Below are 16,022 nucleotides of genomic sequence, written 5' to 3' on the forward strand. Positions count from 1 at the left end.
ATAACAAGACATTTTCATGCTCACTGGGGGGTGGGGGATGGGGAAGCCCCTTAAAAGGAGGAGAACCCGGAAGAGTGGTTCTTGTCTTCTGGCTGTGAAAGAATTCACAGTGGAGATAAAGGGGCAGAGTGAAAGCTGTTCTACTGCTCAAATAAAAGGAAAAGAGGAAAAGACACTCGACACTTGGGTAGAAAGACACTCAAGCAGAGGAACTGTAAGCCCAGGTGGCTTGACATAACAACTCCCACTTTTAGAGTCCCCGGCTGGGTCCTTTTATTCCTCTTTGTTGTGGCTTCTTTTGTCTCCTTCTCAATGGCTGCCCTTTTCCTGCTTGCTTTCCAGTTTGTTCTGCTCTGTGGAACAAACACTCTGCAAAAACATGATCAGGCACCCTCAAACAATGTGGTCAAGCTAGGTTGAACAAGCAAGGCAAGCAAGTGGGCTCCTTAAACAGTACGGAAAAAGAAATCAGATCATGTGAGGGCTTTGTGTTTCCGCAAAGTAGCTTTTTCCATTACTCAGCAGAAGCATTTTCTGGGGTCAGCTATAACTTAATTTTAAATTTTAAAGAAGTCTCTAGGCAACAGGTCCCAGTTTCAGTTCCCTAGCTCTCTGTCTCCTTCAACTGGGCTATTTTCTAGAGATGTGGGGGAGAAATCATATGAATATTTCTGTTACACCTGAGGAGAGGTTTATTTTCTTTTAGCCTAAGAACATGGAAGTTTTAAAGATGGTGACCTTGCGTGTTCAAGTGAATTTGGGCATAGGAAAGATAAATGAGTGCTGTTTGGACTAAGGAAAAACTCTGAATCCAGGCTTGGCTTTAGAGATGGTTGTGATAAATCTTAAGGCCTCAATCATTTATATTTGGAATAGCAATATCAAAATTGCACAAGGCCTAATACCAAATAGGAGCTCAAAATATTTGTTGTCCACCAACTCTTGAAATGTTGTTCTCACTTGACTTCTGAGATGCTACACTCCTGATTTACTACCTACCCATCTGGCTTTTCTGTCTCCCTTCCAAGTTTGTCCTCCATAACCTGGGCATGAATGTTACAACTCTTTTAAGGCCCTGTTGCTGACCTCTCACTGACTGTCCTGTTCTGTTCTCTCCTCTCTGATTCTCCCATTCTCTATCTTTCTCTCTGCTATCTTATTCATATTCACAGTTCAGTGACTATTTATACGTCAGTGATTTGTAAATTTATTTTTCTAACTCTGACCTGTTCTCGGACCTCCAGATGCAAATATCTAATATGCATACAGTACAATGCTAAATCTCCAACTATCTTAAACCTAACTCATTATCTTCAGCCCCTAAAACCTTTTGTCCTCTTCAGGCATTCCTTGCCTCTGAATATCCTTCCATCTGCACAAAACAGAAACCTAGGAATCATCTTCCACACCTCCTTCCCTTTAACTCTCCATATTCAGTATATCCACAAACCCTATCAATTTTCTCCCTAAAATATCTCAATTATGTTCATGTCTCCTTCTCTAGGCCAAGCTGTCACCATTTCACTTACAGGTACTGCGAGGACCTTTTAGCTGGTCTCTCTGAATCTTGTCTTCCCCTCCCCTCTAGACTGTTCTCCCATGCTACAGGCTGGGGGTTCTTTCTAGAGTGTATTTCAGTTCACATAACCCCCTATTTTGATCTTAGGATAAAGACCAGATTTCTTAAGGAGACTTACAAGAAGCCTTGCATGTTCTGGCTCCTGTTTACTTCTTTAGCTGCAACCTTTCCGTCTCTCCTCTTTGCTCTTTATACGCCAGCCACCCTGACCTTAATTCCTGTGTGTGCCAGACCTCATCATACAACAAAGCCTTTGCACATGGCCTCTCTGCTTCACTTAATTAACTATTTATCTCATATCTTAGTATTCATTGACCCCCTTCTCTGACCCTGAACCTGTCCCTTTAACAACCCCCCTCAAGACTAGGTCAAATCTCCCACCTTAAGGCTCTCATAGCACCAAATGTCTTTGTGTGATCATTTATTTAACACATGAGTCCCCCAGTAGAATGAAAGACTCAGTAGAACAGGGACCAGGTGGATTTTACTCATTGCTGTTTTCCTAGGGCCCCAGCCCAGTGTATGGTTTATAGGAGGTGCTCAGTATATGTTAGAAGAATGTATGGTTAGATGATTGACTGGCCCCTCTCTCCCTATTTTTTTTCTGTTTTGTACTCTTAAATATGGTGGAAAGTATATTCTTGTAGAAAGTATCTACTTGTAGAAAACAAATAAAATACCAGAAATGTAAGGAATGTAAAACTAATTCATAGACCTTTTCGGTTTTATTTTTTAAATTGTAGTTGATTTACAGTGTTTCGGGTATATAGCAAAGTGATTCAGTTATACCTATATCTATATATTCTTTTTCAGATTCTTTTCCATTCTAGGTTATTACAAGATATTAAATATAATTCCCTGTGCTATACAGGAGGTCTTTGTATATATTTTATATATAGTAATGTGTATCCATTAACCCCAAATTCCTTATTTGTCACCCTCCCCTTTCTCCTTTGGTAACCATAAATTTGTTTTTTTATGTCTGTGACTCTATTTCTGTTTAGTAAATAAGTTCATTTATATCATTTTTTTAGATTCCATATGTAAGTGATATAATACGATATTTGTCTTCATCTGATTTACTTCACTTTGTATGATAATCTCTAGATCCATCCATGTTGCTGCAAATGGCATTATTTCATTCTTTTCATGGCTGAGTAATACTCCATTGTATGTATATACCACACTTTATCTATTCATCTGTCGATGAAAATTTAGGTTGCTTCCATGTTTTCTTCAACCCATGTTACCAAATGAAACTTGGGTCTGCTCACAGTGCACAGTAAAGCCAGTCTACTGACACTGGGTTGTGGTGAAGGAAAGTACAGCATTTATTACAAGGCCAAGCAAGGACTGTGGGCAGGTAATGCTCAAAAGACCCAAACTCCCCGATGGCTTAAAGACAGGGTGAGAGAGGGGGTTGTGGGGTGCTTGATCAGCTCATGGACGTTCTTCTGATTGGTAGATGGGGAGGTAATAGGGAGCAAAAACACTGCCATTCTTCTGGTTCCAACCTGTCTGGGGTCTGTGTGCTCCTGGTTAGCATGTAGTTAACTTCTTCCACCTGGTAGGGGTTTCAGAATCTGCAAAAAGCTCAAGGATATGACTCAGAATATTATCCATAGCCCTTGAGAAACTAAATAAAGGTCCTTGACTTTGTTTAATGGCTAAACTGTTATTATTTTGTCTTGCTTGACTGTTTTCTTTTGTTTCTGTATTTTCTCTTTTCTGATTAAATTTGTTCTTTGGAACTCTGGGAAGGCCTAGGAGGCTAAAGTTTTTCTATAAACAAGAGGCAGGTGAAGGACATGGTGGGGGGTGGGGGGATCAGTCCTATAAAGGCCCCATAGGGTCTTGCTCAGTTACAGTCCCCCCTTTTCTTTGATACTCCTCAGTCTTGAGGGGGAACAGGTGCAGGACAAGAAAGGTAATAAAGTTTTGGATAGAGAGGTTGATCATAAACTCAGCAGAAGAACTCGTTTTTAGGGGGACTCAGTTTCACTCAGAAATAATAATGTTAACATTTTCATTTATTTTTAATCTTCCTACAAATTCATATAATGTATATATTTGTTATCATAGTTGTGATCAAATTGTGAAGAAATGTATATATCTTATTTTTCACTTAATATTTTGTCAAAAGCTCTCTCTTTATGATTAAAAATTACTTAAAAATTAAGTTTAATGTTTGCATACTATTCTGTCCTTAGGTCCATCTTTCTAATCAGTGGCCTGTAATTGGACAGTTGAATTATTTCTAGTTTTCTGCTGTGATGAGGTAGGATGTGCTCTGAAGCTGGCTTATTCGAATGTTTCCCTGTATGCCCCCCCCCCCCATACATTTCTGGTAGTAGAATTCCTTGGTCAAAAAGCATGTACATTTTCATTTTGAATCTTAATGCCAAATGTTTGCACCACTTACACTCCTACTAATAGTGGATGAGGGCTGATTTTCCTGCCTCCACCCTAGCACTGGCCCTTAGCAGTCTTTAAATGGTTATTTTTTTTCTTTTTTTTTGAGGCATAATTGACTTTAAATGGTTATTATCTTTTATGACTAAGAAAGTTTAAAAGTCTTTTCATATAATTTTATTGGCCAAGTATATTTTATCATTGTAACTATCTCATTTATCTCTTTTTCCCATTTTTAATTCTTAATAGTGGCAAAATACACATAACAAAAAATTTACCATCTTAACCATCTCTAAGTGTAAGGTTCAGTATTGTTAATTATATTCACAATGTTGTACAATCGATGTCCAGGACTTTTTTATCTTGCAAACCTAGAACTCTATACCCATTAAACAACAACTCACCATTTCCCCTGCCCCCAGCCACTGACGAGCCATTCTACTTTGCATGAGTTTGACGATTCTTGATACTTTGTACAAATGGAATCATACAGTATTTTTCTTTTTATGACTGGTTTATTTCACTTAGTGTAATGTCTTCAAGGTTCATTCATGTTATAGCATGTATCAGAATTTCCTTACTTTTAAAGGTTGAATAATATTCCATTGTATGTATATAACACATTTTGTTTACCCATTCTTCTGTGAATAGGCACTTGAGTAGCTCTTACCTTTGGTCTACTGTGAGTAATGCTACTGTGAACATGGGTGTTTATCCTTTCCCACTTTTTAACTAGGCTACTTTTAATTTGAAATATGTATTTGTAATAGGTCAATGTTTTTATTATCAGAAACAATAACTAATCTTTATTGTACTTACCATAGGCCAACCATTCTGCTCAGTTTTGTCTGACATGAAAACCCAAAATCCATATGCTGCCAACTCTCTCACGTGCGCCTATTCTATCATACAGGCTATTTGCCTAATCTGTATATTGCAGATACCTTCCCACTTTGTCATGTGTATTTAAACTTTATGAGGTTTTCTATTTTATTGAGGTCATGTATATGCAAAGTTTGTGTTTAACTCTTACTTCAGTAACATGCTTAGAAAGTCTTTCTTTTCTTCCAAAATTATAAGCATGGGGGAGTCGGGATATAGCTCAGTGGTAAAGTGTGTGCTTAGCATACGCGAGGTCCTGGGTTCAATCACCAGTACCTCTGTTAAAAAAAGAAAATTATAAGCATAATCATCTGTTTTTTCTACTTGCAGTTTATGATTTAATTTGAATTTTTTAATCTGATTTTTTTAATGTAAAGTAGGAGGAAGAAAGCATCTTTTTTCCTTCTTTCCAGTGGTGAGCCAATTTTCTAAGCACTCTTTATGAGGTAATCAATCTTTTCTCCCCCCTACATGAAATGCCACCTTTATCATATACTTTTATGTAGTTAGGTCCTATATTCCTGATATAAGACATATTTATTGTGTATATTCTTTCACTATCCAACTAGATTCAGTTCATAAAGATTTTATAGGCTTAGTTAAGAGTTTTGCATTTTTTCGTGAGTGAGAGTAATCTGTGACATGATTATGTCTCCTTTGGTTTTGGCAATGGAGCTTTACAACCTTTGCAAAATGAACTAAGAAGCTTCTCTATTTCTTCTATGCTAACTTATGTTAGTTTTAAACAAATATATATATCTCCTTATATTCTTCTAATCCAAGAAATGTTGTGGCTCACCTCAAAGGATAGTAAGATCGGTGGGGCTTCTGTGAGAATTACAGCATTAATGATTTTCTTAACCTGCTTGAGCTGCAGAAGTGCGAAGGGCAGTCACCTTTTGCCCTAAGGCAGACTGTCTTGGACAAATATTTTGATAACTAGGTCCACAGCAGTGAAGTTCTTGTGAAATATTGAAACTAGCCTTGTGAAGGGCTCTGTGTTATTTGTTTAAGAAAGCACTGCTCGCACTATTTATAGTAGCCAAGACATGGAAACAGCCCAAGTGCCCAGCAACAGATGATTGGATTGGTTAAAGAAGATGTGGTTTTTTTATATATATATAAATATATATAATGGGATATTACTCAGCCATAAAAAAGCATGAAATGTTACTATTTGCAGCAACATGGATGGACTTAGAGGATATCATACTATGTGAAGAAAGAGAAAGACAAGTATTATATGGTATCATTTCTATATGGAATCTAAAAATTAATACAAATGAACTTATATACAAAACAGAAACAGACTCACAGACATAGAAAATAAACTTATGGTTACCAAAGGGGAAATGGAGGCAGGGAGAGAGATAAATTAGGAGTATGGGATTAACTGATACAAACTGCTATACATAAATAGATAAGCAACAAGAATTTACCAAATAACACAGAACTATATTCAATATCTTAGAAAACCTATAATGAAAAATAACCTGAAATATATATATAACTGAATCATTTTGCTAAACACCTGAAACTAATACAATATTGTAAAATCAAGTATACTTTTAAGATAAATACATACATACATACATACATACATACATACATACATACATACATACTGCTAGTCACAAATGTTCTGAAAATGGCATTTTGAATTTAAGAGTTGTTTGGTGATAACAGTAGCCTAGTTCATGGATACCACTTTTTTCCTTTACATGTGTGGTTCCCAACTTTTTCAAGTTATCTAACTTTTATTTCACAAAACAAAATGTAGATATTTTGTTTCTAGATTACATACACATATATATTTATGTATACATGTATGTATATAAGCATATATATATATTACATAATACTTCTTTCTTTGGGGGAGAGAGTCTATAAAAATCAAACTGGTAGACTGTCAAAAGGTCAGCCTCCAGGAATAGTTGTAGTTCACATCATGACCTCCCCCTTCCACCTCAATATTTTTTTATCTGTCTCACACACCTCTCTGTTTTGTCACTTATTGCTAATCTTTAATAAGATTTTTACAAATAGCATTATTTCTTCCTGCTTTAGAGACCTAAAACTCTGGGTATTTTATTTTCGTGGAGGAGAGAAAATCAGAAGAGTCCTTTTGTAAGATAAAAAGACTTTGGAAATAGGGTGGGGTTGGGATTCTAGTGTGTTCATGGAGAGACAGCTGAAGAACAGTTAAACTTGAAAACTGATGCTAATTTACAGTGAGGCAGGAAAGAGAGGATTGAGAAGACTGATAATATTGATTATGTAGACATGAAATATGTAAATTATTAAGGCAGTAAATTACTGCCTGCGATGGGATTTGCTCTTTTTAAAGAGTCTAATACGAGTCCAGGAGGGCTCAGGAGTTTCCTGTAGAATGGATTCTCCAGTAGTCTTGTTCTGGATTTCAGAGACATCCGTGAAAAAGCAAACATATGACCCCATATTTGTAGTGTTGAGCTCAGGAGGGTTTAAGGGTAAGTGGAAACACAATTTACTCTTGGCTTAGGAGGGGAGACACTGATCACAAAAGTAGTTTCCATAGGTGAGGGTCATCATCACATTCCCACTGAACAGACCCTTACGATTTATCCAAATGGCTGTGTTGTAGGAGGGGACTCTGTGAGCTTTTCTCTAACTCCGTTCAAAGTTAGAATTAGTGTTTGTGCAACTGATCTTGCAAGTAAGGGTGATCATTTGCCTCATATCTGAAAGCGTATTTTGTATTTGTGCTTGAAGCTTTGAACTGACACCCTATTTTTAGCACTACATAGACTGGATTTTCAAATGTAGTTTTCCCAATGTCATCTTTTAAGACGTGCTTTCAGTTACGTGGATAGCGGCTTGCTGAACTGCTAGAATCACAGCGACGTCATTAGCTCCAGCCCTTGAAGGAGGAACTAATTTGTTGTTCATCTTTACATCCGTAGAGCGTCTTTGCTTTTAAGTTTTATTCCACTCACTATACCAGGAGGGACAAAATGACATCAGCAAAAGGGGTGCGGAATATGTAGATAAGCCCAGTGACTGACAGTTATGCTTACACTAGGCATATATTTCCTAAGATTTTGGCAATATCTAGATACATAAAATATTGCTGCGTGCTAAATATAGTTTGGAGACTACTCTAGAAGCGGGGAGGGGTCTATAAAAATACTTGAAAAAAGTAATCCTATCTAAAGAGTGATTTGAATCTGTGGGTGAGGTGCCAGGCGAAGCCAGCGATTCATACTTACCTGGCAGGGGAGATACCATGATCACGAAGGTGGTTTTCTCAGGGCGAGGCTCACCCATTGCACTCCGGTTGTGCTGACCCCTGCGATTTCCCCAAATGTGGGAAACTCGACTGCATAATTTGTGGTAGTGGGGGACTGCGTTCGCGCTTTCCCCTGATAGTTTTTGTTCTAAGAGAAGAGGAAGTTTGTCGTTTTGGTTTTCTATTGTTGTAGATTATGTATATTGGTGTATTTTTTTTAATTGGTTCTCGTCTTTAAAAGTAGGAACCGTGAATTTTTTGCGGAGATTTTTGTTTCTATTTTAAGGGGTTTGGTTTTATTTCTTTTGTTTTCCAAGGATCTTTTTGCTGCCGTAGTGAACTATCTGAGGTATAAACGATAAACTTCTTTCACTACTTTCTGACTACTGGGATAGAGGATGCGTTTCTGGCCTTTTTTGGTTTCTAAAGATTACGTCTATATGTTGTTTGCGATCTGTTCGTGCATTTTCAGTCAGCAGACTTCTGTCCTCTTAACACCTAAATCTCTCAGGCTGGGGGCGGGGGATAGCTCAGCGGTAGAGCGCGTGCTTAGCATGCATGCAAGAGGTCCTGCCGCCAATACAATAAAATACATAAGCGTCTCCCCCTTCCAACCCAAAAATAACATGGGGAAAGAAAAGTGAATGTACGTAGCGGGCCTTCCTTCTTCCTCCTATAAGGGCCCTGTGATTACAGTAGGCGCACGTGGATATTTCGGGCCTTTCCCCCGCGGCCCTCCACACCGCCCGCCCCCGTCTCCCCAATTGCAAAACCTGAATGACGTACAGTCTGTTTTGCTAGAGTGAGGTAACATATTAACAGGTTTCGGAGGTTAGGACGCGGACATTTTGGTGGGTGAGTATTCAGCCTACCGCATCAACAAAGGCCGGAGATGTGTTAGTCGGGCGTTATAGAATGACGTCTCTAAAAGATACTTGGGGTATGTAAATGACCGCAGTGTCTGCTGGTCTTGTTCACGTTGTGCAGACATTAGTTATTTTCTGCAGTGTCCAGCTCTGCAAAAATCTGATTGTCCGTCTTTTACAATTTGTAGAAGTGTTTCTTTCGTAAGTGACGGTCTGGAGCGTGCGTGCAGTGCATGACCGTATGTTTGAAGTGTTTGGAATGTGAGGGTGAGGTTGGAGGCAGCGTGGTGAGCTCATACTTACCTGGCAGGGGAGATACCATGATCACGAAGGTGGTTTTCCCAGGGCGAGGCTTATCCATTGCACTCCGGATGTGCTGACCCCTGCGATTTCCCCAAATGTGGGAAACTCGACTGCATAATTTGTGGTAGTGGGGGACTGCGTTCGCGCTCTCCCCTGATTTTTTTTCCTGTTTTTAAAAGAAAGTATGTGTTGTTGTTTTCAGTGTTTTGTAAACATTTGTAAGAGAAAAAGTGTAGTGTTAAAGAATGGGTGTGAGTTTGTGGGTTGTTTGCACTTGAACGTGAGGTTATCGTTTGTTTGCTTGTTATGTGTAATGAGAATTTAGGTTTGGTAGATCTAAGTTTATAGTAGTTGGGAACTAATGTCTGCATGTGGTTTTATGTATAATCTATAGTTAGGTTTCAGGTGAGGGTATGTTTTATGCTTTTTGACAGAGCAAAAAGGTTTTAAAACTATGCTTCCCCAGTAAGGAGTCCTGTCTGGTTTTTGGCAGTGAAAAGAATGATGTTAATTTTTTTTTTTTTCTCCTCATTTTATGTGTGGTTAAGAAAGGACTAAGCTTTATTTGTCATAGGTTGGTTGGTCTTTTGGGTCACCTTGAAATCTGGATTCTTCAGGGTGTTGAAATAATCAGGATATTATTCTCTCTTAGCAACATTTTCCTAGGGCAGTCTACCCAGGCAAAGCAAAAATAAACAAGTGGGACCTAATTAAACTTACACCTTTTCTGCACAGCAAAGGAAACCATAAGCAAAATAAAAAGACAAACTACAGGATGGGGGAAACTATTTGCAAAAGGTGAGACTAAGGACGTAATTTCCAGAGTGTATAAACAGCTCATACAACTTAAAAAAAACAACAAAAAACAAACAAACAAAAAAACCCAACCCAATCCAAAAATGGGCACAAGACCTAAACATGCAGTTCTCCAATGAAGATATACAGATGGCCAATAGGCACATGAAAAAAATGCTCAATATTGCTAGTTACCAGAGAAGTGCAAATCAAAGCTGCCATGAGGTATCACCTCATACCTGTCAGAATGGCTGTCATTCAAAAAGTCTACAAACGATAAATGCTGGGGAGGGTATGGAGAAAAAGGAACCCTCATACACTGTTGGTGGGAATGTAGTTTGGTGCAGCCATTATGAAAAACAGTATAGAGATTCCTCAAAAGACTGCAAATAAATTTACCATATGATTCCACAATCTTGCTTCTGGGCACATATCCAGAGGGAACCTTAATTAAAAAGGCACTTGCACCCTGGTGTTTATAGCAGCACTATTTACAATGGCCAAGACATGGAAACAACCTAAAAGTCCATCGTTGTCGTGTATTTCTACAATAGAATACTACTCCGCCATAGAAAAGAATAAAATAATGCCATTTGCAGCAATATGGATGGACCTGGAGATTGTCATTCTAAGTGATGTAAGCCAGAGAGAGAAAGAAAAATACCATGAGATACCAATTACATGTGGAATCAAAAAAAAAAAAAAAAAAAGTGGGGGACACAAATGAACTTATTTACAAGATGGAGATAGACTCACAGACATAGAAAACAAACTTCTTGTTACCAAGGAGGAATTCCACTGGAGCGTGGAGGGATAAGTTGGGAATTTGGGATTTTCAGATACTAACTATATATAAAATATTTAAACAGCAAAGTCCACTGTATAGCACAGGGAGCTATATTCAACATCTTGTAATTAAGAAGAATATAAAAAGGAATATATATAACTTAATTGCCATGCTATACACCAGAAATTAACACATTGTAAACCGACTGTACGTCAATTAAAATTTTTCTTTAGTCACCTGAGTATTATTTTGGGGACTTTGCTTAAAACTGAACAATGAGAGACACAAAGTACAGGTATTTTGCAACATGCTTTTAAAATTTCTATCAAAAATAATACATATGCCTCATTTAAAAAGTCAAGTAGTCCTTTTAGACTTACAAACTGAGTTCTTTGCCCACCTCTTCTCATTCTTCAGGTCCCATTTCAGAGGGAGGCACTTTCCACTCTAAAAACAACTAAAATTTGATTCTTCTGACATTTATGAATCTCCATGTTTCTAAACCATTGTGCATAATGTTATCTTCTGGTGCATCCATTTTTGACAGGGTTTGTTTATTTGTTTATTTTCAATATATTTTATTTTTTTTAACATTTTTTATTGATTTGTAATCATTTTACAATGTTGTGTCAAAACAGGGTTTATTTTTGATAGTGATAAATGAGGATTTAGCTCTCTTGTACCACCATGTCTTTTCTCTTTTTCCTAGTATAGTTTAAAAAACATTTGGTTAAATCACTTGGTTAAATCAATATTTGGTGTTCATATTACTCTTAGGGAAACATTATTCACAGCAGAGCATTGTCACTGAGTGTCATTTTTTTCCTTTAATTTAGTTTTTCCTCTGGTTAGTTTTTTCCCCCTCTGCTTCAGTTTATCTTTTTTTCACTCGGTTACTTCTACCCATTCCTGATTCTTCCCACACCTTCCAATAGCCTCTTCTTTTCCATAAGGTCAATCATATTAAGTGGTCTTACTAGTTTAAATGTGTTTTTTTTTTCTAGAGATATGTCTAGTTCCATTTTTCTTCTACCTAAATCCAGTGCTCTTTCAGCCTACTGCGTGTTTTAAATGGGTATGAAATTCTAGTTTGGAGTTAAATTTTCCTTCATGATTTCAAAGGTGTCACTTTTTTGACTTCTAGACTCTAGAAGCTATTGAGAAGGCTTTCTGATTCCTGATCCTGTTTATGTGACATATGTGACTGATCGTCTCATTTTCAGAAAAGTTAACGAGTCATCTCTTTATTTTTATTTCTCTGTAATTTCCTAATGATGTGCCTCAGTGTATCTTAAAGCCATTCGCTGTATGGGGCACTTGATGAGGGCCCTTTCAACCAGGAAGCCTTCCATGTTGGGAAGTTCTCTTGAATTATTTCATTAGTGATTTCCTTCCCTTGGTTTTTTTTTTTTCTCTTGGCTTTTAATTCTTCTAGAACTCTCCATATTTGGATGTTAGAACTCCTACAATCATCTTATAGGAAAAAAAAATCTGTTCTCCATCAATTCATCTTTGTTGCTCAGCTCATGTATTCAGTTTTTTATTTCTGTCATCATCTTTAAAAACTTTTTTTTTTGTTTTTAGTTTCTGGTTTGTATAGCTTCTTGTACTTGTTTTTCAGATGCAAGTTCTTCTATTATCTCTCTGAGGATTTGGGGGGATAATTAGGTTTATTTATTTATTTATTTTATTTTTCAGTAGAGGTACTGGGATTTGAACCCAGGACCTCATGCGTGCTAAGTATGTGCTCTACTACTGAGCTATACCCTCCCCCTCTCTCTGAGGATTTTAATGATAGTTTTCATTTCCTTTTTTAGTTTTCTTTCTTTTGCATAGACTGTCTCCTCCATATTGTCTTGTTTTGGTTGGTTGGTTTAGCTGCTGTTATAATCGTCTCCTTATGTTAACAACTAGGGAGCTAGTTGGAAGCTCTGGGGGCCAAGGTGAGGTGGATGGTCTTTCTGCTTGCCTGTAGACTGATCTGCCTACATCTTTGTAGAGAAAGTCCTTGTTAACATCTTTGGAACTTTTTTCTAGGGTGTTCACATTCCTCAGAGGAAATGTTCAGTATCCTCAAAGGTTAAGGACCTGGTTGCCAATGTCCTGGAAACCAAATGGAGGCTGAGAGGGAGGAGGTCTCAGCATTCAGCCATTGGAATGCATATATACATCCTCTTTCCGGTAGATGTTTAAACTTTCACCTGAGCTTTGAGGCTTCTCCATAGAGCCTCAGCTGTGCCTTTCTCACCACTTTAGATAGTGCCAGGGTAGGGTAGTTATCCAGCAGCATGGGGAAAGAGGGGTGTGGACATCTCTTCTGGAACAGCTTTCCATAAACTTGGTTCTTTAGTATTTTCCCATTTCACCTGGTTCTAGAAGTTCTGGGACTGTTAAATCTGGAGTTTGAGTATTCTGCAATGTCATTCGGGTTAGTTTTCAGTTTTCCCCAGAACTGGCTTAAGATTTGGCCATCCCAGGTCTTGTTGTGTCATTTATCATTTATAACTGTCAAAAACATGTTACTGCTGTTCCTTCTGTTCTCTCCTTGAAAGTTGTTGCCTTTTAAAAACTGCTTTTCTGCAGTTATTGTGGGGTTTTGGGAGGGAGTGAAATTTATAGGTATTCAATATACCATCTCTACCCAAAACCCAGAATTATTTGCAGTAGTGAAAATTTGAACCAACTTAAATGTCCAGCAGTAAAGGGAATGATTATATGAATTACGATCCAATCATAAGATGACTATCATGAAGAAATTTTAAATTTTGCTTCCTGTAAGTTTTTAATGAGAGAGAATGAAGCTAATGGGTAAAGTAATACATGCAGTAATTATATATTGTGCTATTTCAACTATTTTAAAAGAAGCAAACAAGAAAAGCCCTGCTCGAAAGGCCTACAGTGTAGTGGGGGAAGTAACCCTGAATGCCAGGCAGAGAAGAATCCAGGCAGTAACATAGGCACAGTCTAGACTGCACTCAAGGTCAAGCACAGGTGTTACTGTGTCCTAAAATTGACTGACAGGAACCAGGCCAACCTCTGGTACAACTCCCAAGTGATCTTACCAGGGTTATACTGCTGTCTTAGTAGTTCCAGTGGCTGCTTTTCATGTTGTTTATAATCAATCCTCTTAGCTCCATGCATAAGCAGTAATAAAAAAGTGAATTCAGGCTTCAGAGATAGAGACAGGTGTTGGTCTGTGGCATTTAAAAAAAACTTCACACCCACACAAATTAGAGAGGCTGCAGTATATAAAGACCTTTTCTCTGAGTCGTGGTGCAATCAGCTTGTACTGTTGGGAATAGATGTTTAACTCTGCTGGAATATGGAAAGGAACTGCAATCATGCTTTCCCTGATAATTTGCTTTTCCAAAGGCTGTATTCCTTCCTTCCTTCCATCCATCCTTCCTTCCTTCCTTCCTCATTTTCTTTCTTTTTCTCTCCCTCTTCTCCTTCCTTCCCTTCCTTCCTTTTCATGTAGCATTCAATCCACCCACTTAAAGTGTAAAATTCAATGGTTTTTAGTATACTCACAGTTTTGCAGTCATCACCACAATAAATGTTATAACATTTTTATCACCCTGGAGTCCCCTTTTATAACAAATAGTAATGTTCCCTTTACTACTTGTAGTATGTTCATAGAAAATATGAATATTCAAGATGTTCATAGAAAATAAAAGCTATGTATATATATACTTCCCGCACAAGTGACATAAATGTCCTAACTGTAAAATAAAGAAGAAATAAAAATTAAATGTTATCATAAAATATTTTAATATGTAACTGCTTGGTGTGGCTACACAAGGAAACAAAAATATCCCCATGCATTTTCAAAACTACCCCTTGAGTGTGATGGCAGAGTCAAGAACTACTGGTTTATGTGGAGGTTTGAAATAGCAGAGCAGAGGGCATTTAAAAGATGTAAATATAATATAAAAGGAATGCCAGAAAGCAGCTAAGATGTGGTTACAGTTTGCATGAATTTGTAGTTGGAGGATCACAACTTCCTCCAGCAGTGCTGGGGAAAATGGGAGTAAAGGAGGTGACTGTTGGATCTATCCCCTGATGGAGGACGTGTGCTATGCTGCAGCATAAAGGGAGGAAGATGAGGTGGTTAAGGGGCTAGTGAGTCAAATGGCATCTAGAATCTGAAGAATCAAGTGAACTGAGTGGTCAGATTTTCCTCTCTGGCAAGAAGTAGACTGGAGGCTGAGAGAGACTTACGCTGGTTCAAAACACATAAAATGGTGGGAGAATATGACAGCAACAAAACAGATTTTTCACATGTATCACTTAGCAAAAAAAGAGAAAGTCACAGAGACCAGAAGAAAAACTCCAGAGGGGAAACGTAGGAATGGACGCTGTGTATTCCCTAAGGACATCTGTCCATGCTCAGAAGCGCGGGGTCAAGGTGTGAGGTGGCGGGGTTAACAGCACGGGCAGGGGCGGGAGACAAAACCTAGGTAAGGGATCTGACTGGATCTCCCTCCTCATTCTGTAAAACCGAGGAACAGATTCAGAGGGCTAGAAGCTTATCGCGAACTGTGCAGTGTGACACTAAATTGGAGTCCAGATCTTGGAGTCCAAACCCTTCACTCTTTACCCTTCTAGCAGGTAGTCACGACTTTCTCGGCTTGACGCCCTGCTCCTCCCCCTTTGTGGAACAGGAGGGAACGGTGCGGGGCTGGTTTAGAGCGTTGGTATCCAGGCAAGGATGCCGGCTGAAGCTGGCTCCCGACAAAAGGTCTTCTGCGTCCGTTTGCTCGGGGGACTTCACACATGGTGAAAGGGAGACCTTCGGCTACGCCAACATTGGGGGAGGGGTGGATTTGTGTCAGGAAAGTAGCCTGATCACGCCACTTAGGTCGGAGCGAGTGGGAGGAGGAAGAAGTCTTCCCCAGCAGCCGGGAGGGGGCGCAGCCGTCAACCCCCGGGAGCGCTGCTGCCGTCTGGGACCTGCCGGTTGCACGTGACGTATTGCCGGGAGGTGGAGTATGTAGATGAAAGCGCGTTTTGGGCGCCTTTTGGAACCGTCTTGCCTGGAAAGCCGTGCTGGATTATCTATTACCAATACTAAGACATAGTATGAAAATCTGTTTTCTTGGGCTTCTTAGATAAAGGCTACTTGGAATC

At 38.6% G+C, this 16,022-nt stretch overlaps 1 protein-coding gene and 2 non-coding genes across 8 annotated transcripts in view; all 3 read left to right on the forward strand.

The window, feature by feature from the left end:
• The first annotated feature begins 8,113 nt into the window (after positions 1-8,113).
• On the forward strand, positions 8,114-8,277 carry LOC123615678 (U1 spliceosomal RNA). The gene has a single exon (XR_006723360.2). It is a non-coding gene; the product is annotated as a U1 spliceosomal RNA (small nuclear RNA).
• Positions 8,278-8,934: 657 nt separating this feature from the next.
• TEX14 (testis expressed 14, intercellular bridge forming factor) overlaps positions 8,935-16,022 on the forward strand; it is a 126,153-nt gene continuing 119,065 nt past the window's right edge. For 3 of the 6 annotated variants that reach the window (XM_074342715.1, XM_045513762.2, XM_074342713.1), the window contains exon 1: positions 8,935-9,081. The gene's annotated coding sequence lies outside the window, so the exon portion shown is untranslated. The remainder of the gene's footprint in view (positions 9,082-16,022) is intronic. The other 3 variants (XM_045513761.2, XM_045513764.2, XM_074342714.1) reach the window with 1 other exon arrangement.
• Positions 9,303-9,466, forward strand: LOC123615667 (U1 spliceosomal RNA). Its single transcript, XR_006723351.1, has one exon. It is a non-coding gene; the product is annotated as a U1 spliceosomal RNA (small nuclear RNA).

This window comes from Camelus bactrianus, chromosome 16 (genome assembly GCF_048773025.1).
Source record: "Camelus bactrianus isolate YW-2024 breed Bactrian camel chromosome 16, ASM4877302v1, whole genome shotgun sequence".
Classification (NCBI taxonomy): domain Eukaryota; kingdom Metazoa; phylum Chordata; class Mammalia; order Artiodactyla; family Camelidae; genus Camelus; species Camelus bactrianus.